The sequence below is a fragment of the Tasmannia lanceolata genome, unplaced genomic scaffold (genome assembly GCF_043159265.1).
Source record: "Tasmannia lanceolata isolate RefF3 unplaced genomic scaffold, GAP_Taslan_0.1 ptg000003l, whole genome shotgun sequence".
NCBI classification, from domain to species: domain Eukaryota; kingdom Viridiplantae; phylum Streptophyta; class Magnoliopsida; order Canellales; family Winteraceae; genus Tasmannia; species Tasmannia lanceolata.
The window spans coordinates 39,441,380-39,455,984 of record NW_027518680.1 but is presented as its reverse complement, the minus strand read 5'-3'; the positions used below and the strand labels follow the sequence as shown (position 1 = coordinate 39,455,984).

General features: G+C 40.1%; 1 long non-coding RNA gene across 2 annotated transcripts in view; it reads left to right on the top strand.

The window, feature by feature from the left end:
• The window catches only part of LOC143854489 (uncharacterized), a 40,869-nt gene that overhangs the window by 8,683 nt on the left and 17,581 nt on the right, over positions 1-14,605 (top strand). Inside the window, exon 5 of one of the 2 annotated variants that reach the window (XR_013237536.1) lies at positions 398-464. The exons of the other annotated variant lie outside the window; for it this stretch is intronic. This is a non-coding gene — a long non-coding RNA (uncharacterized LOC143854489). The remainder of the gene's footprint in view (positions 1-397; positions 465-14,605) is intronic. 2 annotated transcript variants of the gene reach the window in all.

Here is a 14,605-nt window from a genome sequence, read left to right as displayed (position 1 = left end):
GCTGTTTGCCCCACTTTGGAGCACAAAAACTGTTCAGATTTTGGGGCTGTCGGTGTGTGGGTTTTTGGAGCACACACAGCCCAGATTTGGTACTATTTATGTGCCTTAAACAAGAGCACAAATCTATCCAGAATTTTGTTCTATATGTATATGTATTTTGGGTCCAAATCGGACCAGATTTACGACCTACTGATGTATGATCTTTAGGTCCCAAAATGGGCCCAACTTGTGATCCAAAGTAAGGATATCTTTTGTCCCAAAACAGGACAGCAAAGTAGTGTTAAAGAGTGTGGTTCGAGTCTCAAAACAGGTCAATTTGGGACATGTTTGTGGGTGTGTTGTGAGAATATTAAACCTAGGCTTATTTGACATCGTTCTGTTCATTAATTGACTCCAGGATAATCGCCTCTCACTTCCACATCGGGACCACTTCAAAAAATCCTTAACTTCTTAAGCCAAGGCAGGTAATAGCTAGACCTCATCAGTATGGTATTTCAATTAATTCAATAGTGATAGAGACTTGTGTATGGTGTTAGATGTTATTTACTTTTCGTTAACTTATTTTAAATTGTTCAACTATATGTTATCTAGAATTTTAATTGCTTATTAAGATGTGAACCCAATAGCCACCATCATTTAAGTATACAGAAAGACTAAGAAGATAAAGAAAGAAATACATGAAAGAAGAAATGAAGACAAAAATGGGGAAGGGCGATGGGACGCCGTAGAGCCATCCCCGGAAATTAAGGAAGATAAATAAATACAAATACAATTTGGGAGGATCGCGCAATCCCCTCGTTGATGTTGAAATCCTATGAAGACTATAAGTCTCTAGGTGGTATGATCTATTGGAAACCATCTCCACGGAATGGACCATGTGGGCAAAGACAACAAGCTAATGGGAGCTGGAGTGTCTTGGGTTAAAAGATATATCAAAAATGATAAACTAGAAATGTAGTAAATAATTTCAGATTTCTTTATGTTGATATAGTTCAATTTCTATTCCGTTCTTCTAGTTTTAACTATCCTTAATTGATTCTTGTGACTTATGGATTTACTGTTTCCAGCATGTCTCTATTCAGCATTCATTTCTGATATTTCTCTTGGTCTGTTGATTCTAACATATACACATTTATTTAAATCTGTTGTTTTAATTGGTAACCAATACTGGTATCGTCTCTATCACAACTGTTTTGTAACCCAATTTTGCCCACCAAGTATGGAGAACGTGGAAGGGGGAGCGTTCGTAAATGAGGAAACTTGAGTCCAAGGAGTGGGTCGAAGAATAATTGAAGAAGTGGGAGGCGACGATATCCGTCTATTTCCCTGAGTCTTTCCTTAGAGCTAGTGGAGTTTCGTTCTAGTTGTTTTTTTAGGACTTTAAGTTATGTTGAGTTTCAGACTATTCATGTTTTTAATTATCTGTGGTTAAGACTAAATTTGCTTAGAATAAGAATTGTGGATGACAGGTTTATGGTGCTAAGTATGTTTTAAAAAAAAATGAACATTTTGATAGGTTTAGTTGCTCGTAGCGACCCGTTAGATTGGGTCATTACAGTACATGAGTGGAAGGGTCAAAAGCTGTTAGGCATGACGTTATTGCCTCCCTTTAGTAATATCTCTAGATCTTAATGAGAAAAATAACTAAATATTTTCACAAATTACGGAAAATATTATAAAGCATAGGAATGAGAAATCGTACTGAAATTTGTAGAACATCACCTTGAGACCATAGTTTTGATTGTTTCCAAATTATTTCAGCTTGATTCCTGATTTGGGTGCGCGTGGCCATTTACATTATTGCTAACTTTAGGAGATCCCTTTTGTGAATCTCTTTCTTGATCTTAAAAAGGTCTTAGTAATCTTAAAACTCGACCAGATTTTCATAGAATCGTTCTGCATAATCTACAAAGATTGTAGTTGATTTGCTGAATGTGATTGTTTACTTATTGATTTGAATTTTCAGTACTGAAATAACATCACATAGATAAAATGTCATACCTTAGGCGAGCAGATGATAAGCGACGTTTTTTTTTGCGAATATCAGCTAATACACCTGTTCTGTACCGCTTAACAATAATATGCATTTTGTAAGAGAATCTTGAGAATGCAAGGACCATGTCAACATCACTATCCGGACAACTTTTGAAATAATCCCTTTTCGTGGTTTCAAGTTTCCACATTGTAAGTTTCTTTGGATATGCTATTTTTAGAGCTTACACATAAATTAACTCACATACGTGTATATATATAAATATATATATATATATATATATGAGAGAACATTTCCTACACACTTGTGTAGGAAAGTTACCTACACACTACCTTAAAATACAGTGGGGGCCGACATTGTTTGGGTGATCCAAACAATTCATTTGAATGGTCCTCACATAGATAGGGTGTCCACAAAAAATCAGATCCATAGGATCATTCCAACCCTACGATTTGTGGAGGTAAAATGGACGTGTATAAACCTTCACAAATTAGTCCATTTTTTGCCTCCATAGTTTGAATGGTTAGGATGATCCTATGGATCTGATTTTTTGTGGACACCCTATCTATGTGAGGACCATTCAAATGAATTGTTTGGATCACCCAAACAATGTGGGCCCCCACTGTATTTTAAGGTAGTGTGTAGGTAAGTTACCTACACAAGTGTGTAGGAAATGTTCTCTCTCTATATATATATATATAATAGTATATTCTGTAACGTTATCATTTAGGGCACGTTTGGCTACCCTGAATTGTTTTTCATGATAAATCGGTGTCTCTAAGTGGAGATGAGGGTGAAGGGGCTAAAAATCAGGAGACAAAATACAGGAAACTAGTGTCTCCAAGTGGTAGAAATGGCAAAAAATCTCGAAACAAACTAGTGTCTCAAAGTGGTAGAAGTGGCTAATTGTTTCCGGATTTTTAGGCACTTCTACCACTTGGAGACACTAGTAGTTTCTTGTATTTTCTCTCCTAATTTTTAGCCACTTCATCCTCATCTCCACTTGGAGACACCGATTTATCATGAAAAACAATTCATGGTAGCCAAACATGCCGTAAATTGCATGGACGCATTGGCTTGTTGGGTTTGCTTGGGTTGGACTATCTGAAACCATGTATCTGTATTTTATTGATAAGAATATATTTGGGAACATTATCAAGTGAACCCATGGACACATTGCCATTTTGGTAACAGGTCTGCTATATATGGCACCTTGTCTCATAATGTTAATGTTGGAGCCTTTTCAAAGTGTGATGCTTCATATCATAAGGTGTAATACCTATGAGAACCCTCGTGTGACTCCAAGTCAATTTTTTTATCCCTCAACGCTTATCTTTATTTCGTTCTTTTTCTTCCAGCTTCCTCCGTCTTTCTTTCTTTTCTCTCTTTTCTATCTTCCAAATTTCTTTTTCCTTTTCTCTAATCTTCCATTCTTAACCGAACAATTCATCCACCAGCTATTCTCACCAGCTACAACTGTTGTAGATTTATTACAGATCTATGACAGATTTTTCATTCCCGAACTGTCATAGACTGTTGAATAACATGTATTAGGGTAGTTTAGTCATTACTTGTAGTCTTAGGGGTATTACAGTCATTGTACATTGTTGCCCTATTTGGGGCCTATATATATACATCATATACATTAAGAGCTCCCTAATGGGGACTTCCCATCATCTCTATTCTTCTTCTTCCTCTTCTAACCCTAGCCTCACTTTCTAACTTGGTATCAGAGCAAAAGATCCGAAGGGAAAGAAGGAAAGAAGAAGACTCTACCCCTCTCCCACGTCTCTCTCTGTCTCTCGTCTGTGTGTGTCGCGTGTCCCCATCCTCTTTATTTTTCTCTGTTTTGCGCATGTAAAACCCAAAAATTTTCTGTGATTCTCTCTCCCTAATTTTTCTCACCCAAATTCCCGAATATTTCTTTTCAAAATCCCTAATATATCTCTTGTTTTCCTTTTTTTATAATCGCATGATGGGTGTGACCTTGCGATTAAGAATATGATTTCTGTCTTGCAGTTATCCATCATCGTATGCTTCATTCCTTGCGATTATATAGTTTTCCCTCTTTGTTGTGCGATTATAATTTGCGATTAAATGTTTCCACTTTTGCGATTAAATATCAGCATGTTGCGATTAACTTTGTCTTGCAACACTTGCGATTAACTTTGTAACCTCCATCTTGCGATTACATTGTTTGTCTCTATCTTGCGATTACCTTCTCAAGGCTAGATCTTCTGATTACCGGACTATACTCCTCCTTGCGATTACACCTTATGATTAAGCTTTTTGGGTCTTGCAATTAAGCATGATGCGATTACCCTTTATTTGATTTATATCTTGCGAATAAATCATCATCTTTCAATTAGTATTATTTGTGTCCTCAAATGTGCGGTTACTTTTTATTCTCTCTGTGTGTGATTACTCACCTAACCTCTCTCTCTCTCTCTCCTGGGTTTTATGGCCTTTGTGTTCTTCTTCAAGGCGCCCACCAAGTGTTCGATGAAATGTCCGAGAGAGATGTGGTGCCGTGTTTGTCTTCGTTCCTTTGTCTTCTTCTTCAGGGAACACACTAAGTGTTCGATGAAATCTCCGTGAGAGGTGTGGTGCCTTGATTGTCTTCTTTTCATTGGAAGTTGAAGGTATTCGGCATTCAACTAGACGGGGAGTGTTGATATGTTCTTTTTCTTGGGGTTGTCCTCTTTTGTTGCCTTTTCTTGAGAGGGAGTGTTAATGTTATCTTGGTGTGTCTTCCTTGTTGTCATCTCGTCTTGTTGTCTTCGGGCTCATGGAGTCTTGCTCGAGGGAGAGTATTGTTGGTGATTTTTTTCTTTGCCTTCTTCATGTTGTCATCTCCTTGATGTATGTCACCACTCTTCGAGTGTCAGTTTCATTCTTTAGTTGTTTCTTCTCTTCGTGTTCTTGGGATAACTTTTACGCATTCATCTTATTTTTCCCACCACATTCATCTTATTTTTTTCCTGGGTTTATGCCTTATCTTCACTGGGCGATGGTTTCCTCATCGTTAGTCGGAGTGTCCCCATCGACCTAGTCTCACCGAGTGATGGTTTCCCTATCGTTGGTTGGTTCTACGAGCAATGGTATCCCCATTGTTAGCTTGTTCTTCGGGAGATTTTATCCCCATCGTTGGTCGGTTAACTTTTTCCTTTTCTTCTTTCTCTCTTCAGGCAACGATGTTTATGCCGTCGACCTTCTTTCCAGGTGATAGTGTCCCCATAGTTGGTTGGCTCTCTTTAGGCGACGGTTTCCCGTCGACCTCTCTTCAGGTGACAATGTTCATGACGTCGACCTTCTTTCCAGACGATGGTGCCCCATGGTTGGTTGGCTCTCTTTAAGCAACAGTTTCCCCATCGACCTCTCTTCAGGCGACGATGTTCATGCCATCGACCTTGTCTCTAGACGATGATTTCCCCATCGTTGGTTGGTTATCTTCTCCTGTACTTCTTCTCTCCAGGCGACGATTTCTCTGTCGACCTTGTCTCCGATGGTTTCCCCATCAGTGGTTATCTTCTCTTGGCATTGTGCTACACGGCTAATGTCTCTTCCAGCCAGTGCTACTTCGCCGATGTTCGTTTTGCGCACCTTTGGTGTGCCTATTTTACTCGTTGGACCGTTGCTAGTTCCTGCCATGGCGCCTCCATTGCTCGTTGATATGCGAATTTGTTCGTCGTGGTGCTCTCATTCAGGGAGAGGCCATGTTTCATCGCTCTCGTTGTTGTGCTACTTTAGGGGGAGCTACTCTTTTTTTACAGCCGTTGATCTCGATGCTGTCTACTGTGGCAGTTACGACTTTTTATTATGCTTTTCATTATGTATTCACCATACCAGCTTGAGGAGTGTCATACCAAGTTGCATGTGTGTATGAGCTTATTATACTTTTTGTTATTTTTAGTTGGTTGTTGTAGTCTCCTTTGTAGCAAGCTGGAGTTCTATTACCATAGTATAGACACTCCAACTTGAGGGGAAGTGTTGAATAAAATGTATTAGGGTAGTTTAGTCATTACTTGTTGTCTTAGGGGCATTACAATCATTGTACATTATTGTCCTATTTGGGGCCTATATATACATCATATACATGAGGAGCTCCCTAGTTGAGACTTCCCATCTTCTCTACTCTTCTTCTTTCTCTTCTAACCCTAGCCTCGCTTTCTAACACAGACCTTACAAATTTTCTAAATCTTTCACTCACCAGCTATAATCTGATTCAATTCCGTTACAGATTCTTTCCCTTACAGTTTTACCCCAGGGGCTAAAAACTGTTTCAATAATTCATTTCAAATCTATTCCATGCCTGTCAAAAATTTCTTTTACAGGTTATTCACAGATAGTTGTTACAGATTTCCACTATTTCTAATCCTTTACCTAAAGCAAACCCTGTCCCTACCAAAATAACTCCGAACATCTGCAACTACAATATTATCCAAACTTTGCAGCAATTGTCCTATTTTTTCGACTAAACAACCTGTGAAGCATCAAACCATTCCTATATCCCAGCTCCTAAACCCTTTATCCAGTCATATAACTACTCTAAACCGATCCCATATCGTTTACCGTCAGCTGTTACACAGTTTTAACCTCCCAAAACCCATTACAGTTCACATTAAACCCACTGTAACCGGTAACAGTCCATATAAGAACCTGTGACGGCTATCCTTCTGATCATATGAATTATCTCCAAACATTCCACACATCAGATAAAGCCCTGGTTTATTCCTTTATCCAATTTAACGGATCTGTTCAGATCTATCAACCTCATTAAACCCTGTAAGAAAAGTACTGATTTCCTACCCTAAATTTATATTAGTCTGCCCCATAAGCCCAACCTATTCCGCCTAACCTATTTGACCTAGATCAAAGTCCGACCTTGCGGAAATTTCTTTCAGTTTGCTGTCCTAAGTAACTGGTAACAAAAATACATGAATAATGATCTTCCATTACCCGACCGGCATCACTGACAACCCTGCATCACCTGCAACAGTCCATAAAGTTTTACCTTACGATCAGTTCCTATTAGATCTTATATCTGTCCCTAAACCTGAAACCTATTGCCCTACCAAACACCCAAGAACTTTTAGTATAACCAGATCTGTCAAAAATCCCGAATTTTAACATACCTACAGATCTATCCAGAACTGTGAACCTACAACAATTATAACAGTCCACCCTTATCCCTGTTCACCTCTACATAATGCCTGTGCATATTACCAAATGGCCTTACCTAGCTATGTCAGATACCCCATGCCTTGGCTATCCTACTCTAATTGATATCAGAGCTTCGGTTCCCATCATAGCAACCTACAGGGATAGGCCTTAACATCCTATGCTAATTGATATCAGAGCTTCAGTTCCCATCATAGCAACCCACAGGGATAGGCCTTAACATCCTATGCTAATTGATATCAGAGCTTCGGTTCCCATCATAGCAACCCAGAGGGATAGCCCTTACCAAGCAAGGCTTTCCCTGCCTAAGATGGAAGAATTACGTTTTAAAGTAATTGAGAGCCTAGATGGATTAAAGTTCACTTGTGAAGAACCAGGAATTCCCCTACTCCAAGAAATGAAATTGCAAAGGCACTTGAGGATCTTGAAAGACAATGTAGAGGTGATCCCACTGAAATTTCAACCGATCACAATGATAGGCAAGAAAATATTCCCAATCTGAAGGCGAGCCATAGGCTTTCCGAGCAATGAGTCCAACAGCAGCAACCACCTTGGGTGAGTGAGATGTTAGAATGGGAACGACAGAGCTTTACTAATCCTACGGGAGACATCACTAGAAGAGTCCAGGTGGCAGATCCCGACTTCGATGACGACCTCAATCCACAAACTTTCGTTGGTTGGCTTGTTGCCGTGGTTGAATATTTTGATTGGTATGATTATGTCATAGGATTATGATGCAGAGCGGGTCCCAGCCAAAGATTGTGGGTAATATTTAGCGTAGGGTAGCTATTTTCTTTTCATCATTTTCATGTAATAGGGCATGTGCTTGTGTATGTAATAGTCCATATGAGGGGTAGTTTTGTCCTTTTATGCTAGTAGTGATTAGTATAAATAGGGAGGGTTTTGTCATGTTAGGGGACTTTTCACATAACATTGAATTGGAGAATTGGGTTTTTCTTCTTGGAGGAATTCCAAATTATTTTTATCTTTGGAGTTTTCGAGGAGCGATTTTCCGAGTGATAATTCCGACTCTTGGACTCCTCTTATCTTCCCAGTTGCAAGTAGATTTTTACAAGCCCTTAAAGAACTCGATTTCCTTTTAATCCTACTGTTAGCTTTGCAAAACACTTTGGTTCTCAGATCCTTGCTACAAGGTACCTAACGACTTTTTCCCTTTCCCTTGGGTCTGCACTAATGGCACTATGGATGTGGAAAGTGACGAGCAATAAGAACTTTTTCCTTTGAAATCCTATTATAGAATACTACATAAATCATGATATTGGATTTCGTTAATGTTGCTCGAACTAGCACCCTTTTAATGCTCTGAGTTGAAAGCACACATGTGGAAATGAATTGGACCGTATGCTAGTTGCTTGAATTAAATCGTGTGAAAGCTCTCCATAGCAGCATCTGATTTTAAGAGCGTAGAATCTTTTGGTATGTTCAAATTCAATTTGGCATTGAAATTACTAGGTGTTTGTTAGAATTCTAATGTGAGCTCTAGGTTGAAGTTGGATTGTTGACCTACTAGAATACTAAAACTATATTCATTTGCCCATTCATTTATCTGTGTGTCCTAATTGATATTCACACTCTTCAAATCATTTATGTTTTCACTTTGGAAAAACCCTCCATCAAGGACTTCTTTGCTGCTCATGACAACATTTCTTTTAGTCACATCCTTAGAAGTGTAAGCCCAAGGGTTCCCAACGGTTCATACATTCACCTTTTCCTTGTTGTTTTGATGCTGGCAAACCTAAATTAATTAGTCTTTATGGACTAATGTGTTGTCTTTGAGTGTTGTCTTAGACAGGAACTTAACATGTCATATCGCCATTACACAACTCAACACAACACATGGCTTGCGGATCAAGATGCAAAGGAACCAAAGAGCTTGCACCTACATTGAAGACATCATCCTTGGAAGATGTTCAAGTTAAAAAGCTCAAGTTGAAGATCCCACAAGCATGCCTAGCAAGTGCCAGTAGGAGCTTGGAGTTGAACAATTCTTGGTGACCACCTCATGTACCATTCAACATGCTCAAGGAATGGAGGACGTCACAAGAGCCAAAGCAAGTTGAAGAGTTCGCTCGCAAGTTCAAGATGTCCAAGAAAGTGCGGAGGAGCCAAGCAATCCAAGAAGACTCAAGGTCCTATCATTTTTAGATTGTATTTGGAGTCGTCTTGATTTAATGTGTTTGAAAACCTTAGACAAAAGCCCAAAGACCATGGCCCAAAGTCCCTCGAATTTTATATTTAAAATTGAATTTTCAAACAGGGCCAGTCGACCAGGTCATCCCGGACGAGCACGGTAAGGTGGCTGGAAGTCCAGCACCTACCGGAATTTAGTGGGCCGGTCGACCGGGGCTTCTTGGGCGACCGCGTAGGTGTTCTTGGAAATTCAGAAACACTCCAGAATGGTTGGGCCGGTCGACCGCCATATGGCCGGACGACCGCGGATAGGGATCTGGACTAAAAATAAAAAGTCCAGGTAGCTCTCGCCAGACGACCGCCATGACTCGGTCGGCCGCGCCGGTTTGAAATTTGAAATAAAAAAGAGAGCGCCCGATAGGGCGGGTGACTGCTATGCCTTGGTCGACCGCGCCGGTTCGGAAAAGTAGCTGTTGGGGCCTGCGCGCAGTTTGACTTTTTCAACTCCGTTTTTTTACGGTTTTGCCCCCAAACGGTCATATTTTCAAATGCGCTATTTATACCCTATCCAAACACAACTAAGTAACCTTTTGGTACTTCATTTTCAAATCTATCAAGCCTAAACTTTAAAATCTAAAGGTTCTTTAGTTTTTCCTCTTCATGCTTTGATTTGTGCATTTTCCATTCAATAAGAGGATCTCCATAGGCTTTACATTTTCTATCTTTGGAGAGTTTGTGAGAGCTATTATCTTTGTAATCCCCCTATTAAGAGGCTTGCGAGGTTTTTTTATTTTCTTGTTCTTCATTTGTATTGAGGGTCTCCGATTCGGCCCGTTAAGAAAGGTGAATGTGGAGTTTTGAGAGGGGTCTTCGATTGTATTGAGGGTCTTCGATTCGACCCGATAACAAAGGAGAATCCGGAGCTAGAGGGTTTGTCCCCTCGGAGGTGGAGAAGGCGTGTGTAAAGCTTTCAACATTAGTGGAGTACCCAAGGAGCAAAACTTGGAAGAGTGGAGTAGGTCTTGTTGATAGACCAAACCACTATAAATCTTGGTGTCTCCTCTTCTTCTGTTTGCCTTCTTCTTGATGATTGGTAAATTCTTTCCCTTTGCATTTATCTTTAATCTATATTAACAAGGGTTAGAAACTATAAATGATTGGTAATATCTAAACTCTAATTTCTTTGTCTTGCTAAATTAATAAGGGATAGATATAATTAGCTTAAAATTGGTAAATTGATTCTAATCACATCTAATTAAGCCAAAATTTTTAATTGACCAATTCACCCCCCCTCTTGGGTTGCCACACTTGTATTTCAAGAAGAAACTTGCTCATTGTTTCATCTTGAAAACCACTTGTTCTTGCCCAAGTATTTTGGTTTGGCTTACAAATTGAAGCACCCTCGATCATGGATCTCGATTAGTACTTGGAATCCAATTTACTTTGAACTCTTCCCATCTTTTCGAATATAATCTTTTGTTACCTTGTATCTTATAATTCATACACCAGAGGCCTACATCAAGAACTTTTGGATCTTCTGCTCGGACTCAAAAGCTTCCCTGATTGTTGCTACGTCACTAATTAACCAGTCTCTTCTGTCAGCTCTACATCAGATTACCATTAAAAAAAACACAAGATATGTCAGAGGACTGGACAGTTAGATTTTCCAAGATGAAAGTGGTTGGAGATGCTAAGGTTTGGTGGAGGAATCACCCGTTGTTCACTGGGTTGACATTAAAAAACACCTCAAAAGTAACTCCCATCTGATTCCCATGATGAATTATACGATCAAATGGTAACTTTCTGACAAGGTGCTTGTTTCAGTGCATGCAAGCTTTAACGAATTAACCATTAGGTCTGAAACCTTCGAACAACTCTTTTTTTTAAAATTTGACGGAAATTTTGATTGATACTGTGAAATGTACATTGGGGACCAGAGGTCCCATCTAGAATTACATAGTATCAATAAAGCATGGCTAGAAGCATACTTCTTAACCATGAAGAAAAGCAAATTAAAAGATCAGGATAATGTCATACAACATCTAACCAACTTCACCTCTCCTTCTTTGCTAACAACTCACTGCCAAAATTTCTAACATCAACCAAATCATTCCTCCACAAGAGAAATAAGACTCCCACAAAAACAGCCGCTAGGAAGCTTCCTAGAAAAAGCCTCACTAGGCGAAAGCCCGTGGTCTCTCAAGCCAATAGAGGACTCTATCATTCATCCCACCTGGAAAGCACTGAGGCCCACCTTCTAAACCAATGAGACAGTAGAACATCAAGACAAATGCACCATCAAAGAATACTATAGACCTCCTTAATGACCCATCAGGAGATAAACAAGCCACCAGGCAAAAGTGCCTCCGCAAGCGAAAGACCGGAGTCTCTCAAGCCAACGATTGACTAAAACGATTGGTTCCACTTGGAGAACTTTAAAGCACATCTTCCGGACTTGTGATGAGCAAAACTAACAGATAACACCAAACCTTCTAAATAAAACTAAATCCAGCCCCCCGATTACAGAAAAAAGCCACTAAATTAAGCCACATTGAAACTTCAAAAAAGACAACAACCCTCCTAAACTCACTCTATTCCAGAGGTACTCCTTCTACTCAGAAACTAGTAGTCAGAACCTTCCAATCCCAAAAACCATAAAAAAGACTCTTCATGATCCCACCGAGGACTTATCACCAAAAGACAAAACGGCCAGAGAGCAGCAAGAGAAAGCACAAAAGACCCAACCAAAAGATATTTACAAAAACAAAAGAAGGGGGAAAACTTTCTAATTACTAGGGTCAGAAAACCCACCCTTTTCCTTATCTTGAATTTTGTTTTCTTCCTTTTCCTTACATTTTTCCTCTGCTGGTTGGTCTTCTAGCCCTTTCCCAAAGACATCCCCTATTGTCAGGAAATTGGCCATCTCATCGGCTGTGTTGACTCCCTCCTCAGCTCGACAAATCATCAATTTCTCTGAAGAACTTACCTTAACCTTCTCTCCCGCCTTTGCTCGGATACCCATCGCTGCCACCTCTCTCTCTCTCTCTCTCTAAGGCCTTCTTAAAAAACGGAAGCTTGTATTTTGGGCCACATATTTCTTTGACATTTCTCTTTCCAGTTAGAAGAAAGAATTCTTCTATATTCTTTCTGGCATCTGCCTTGAATTGCTTCCAGTCCTTCTTTAAGATTTCCATTTCTATTTTCCTTAGTGTTGGGGGCCCTTCATAAGACCTCTCTCCTTACTTTTGGTTATTTCTTACTTTCGTCTGTTGGTTCCTCCCATCCAACCTTCCTTTTCCCTTTTCTGTCAACCCCATTATCTTTACCTGATGAGTTGAGTTTTTCCATAAGACTTTGAGTTACTGAAGAACAGTTTTTCTTCTACTTCTTTCCTGTTTTTTGGCGACCCTGAAGCTTCCTTTTAAAAAGAGATAGTCCTCCTTTACCCGAAGCGACGTTGGTTTGTGGTAATGATTATTTCTCTGGGGTTGAATGCCACCTCTCGAGAAGGAAACTTATCCTTTACGGCAGCTAATCGAATTCCGCATCTAAGAGACACGTTTCCTTCGGAAGTGACACATGCTCTCCTTGGCCTTATTAATTTTCCTTATTATCTTTTTGGGCTCTCATTAGATTTTCTTGAGCCCATCAAAAATCCTTATTGCATGTCCTTTCCTTCTTTGAAACGATTCTGATAGCCTTCGTTTGGAGGACATTTATACTGGGTATTAATGCTCTCTGAAAATCCATATGATTGGATTTTCCTGTTTTTCTTTTTTGACTCGTCGTACGAGTCCCTTCTTCCTGTACGAGTCCCTTCTTCCTGTGGCTTGATCTGTGATACCCAGTTTGGTTCAAATTTAAAAGATTGGAAAAACAGTTCTTTTTCCTCCCCTGCTCCTTTTCCTTTGCACACTCGGATTGATTTTTTCTTTGGCAATGGCATGTCGGTATTGTGCTTATCTTCCGCATCTTGAAGAGAACTGAAAATTTCTTCTTTGTTTGCTAGGCACTGGTTTTCATTATTTATCGTCCCTTCTTCAACCTCCTCAGTATTTATTTAGAAGCTTCTTGAACCTCCCTTAAGGCAGTGAAAGGAGTCTGGTATTTCCATTCCGTGGATAAAACTTTTGCGGAGGCATAATTCATGCAATGATCATGATTGCTCGTCAACTGAACTTCGATTACCTGCACAAAGTTCTTCCCCAAGGCCTCAATTGTTGATGGGGTCCATGCATGTAGCGGGATATCGTAGAATCTTATCGATCTAGCTTTCATAGTAGGGGTGAGCATTGGGTTCCAGGGTTTCAACGAAGAGAGGAAGTCACCAAAAACATTGTTTCCTCTATCAAGGATCCGTTTTGCTTTGGATTCCGACTCAAAGCTGAAAAGGACTAATAATGGGCCAATGTGGAAAGGTTTTGGTAATTGGAGCATATTCCAAAGACTTTTAGCACTTAACCGTACCTCTTCCGGGCTCCATTTGCTATTAGTTTTGGTCCCACCAAGCATCTTCTGAGAGCCAATGCTCAATCTTCAACCTGCTTCATCGGGATTCTAATTTCCGGTGGGCCTCTGCAGAATTTGATCGTATGGGTCAAATCACACGACCCTCCTATGGGATTCCTTCCTCGAGCACCTTCCTTACGCCTCATCAGACACCTCCGACAAAGGCTGCGACTTCCAAAATTTCTATACCCACAGCCTTGGCATTTCCAATCCGACTGGTGTGAGGCGGAAGTTCTACGGCGCCACTCCCCCCATGATCCAGAGCTTCTTCTAATATCTTCCTTACAGTTTCAAGTGAGTGATTCCCTCGCATCCTTGTTTTCCGAGGCTAGATGCAGATAGGGATGTAGCAGCTCAGTATAGCTTTTGGATGCTGAAGGAGTAACTAGCCCTAACCTCTGAACAACTCTTACAAACCCTTTCTCGCTTCAAGGCAATGGGTTGAGATCCTAGATCCAAAAAGAAATGGTTACTCAACTAATACAAACCCTTTCTCACTTCAAGGCTCGGTTGAAATCCGAGATCCAAAAAGAAATGGTTACTTTGTGTTTCTATAATCTAGATGATGTTTTCCGGGTGGCTTCAAGGATGGGAAAGAATGAGGCAGTCTACCATGAGGAGATTCACTCCCCATGAAGAATCTAACATAATAAAGGACTTTAGGTATGGGAATAAACTCCAAGCCAGCATCCAACAATGCCTATCAGTCCAGACCTGGCATAATAAGAATCGCGCCAGCAGCACCACCTACAAGAAAAGGCTCTAGCAAAT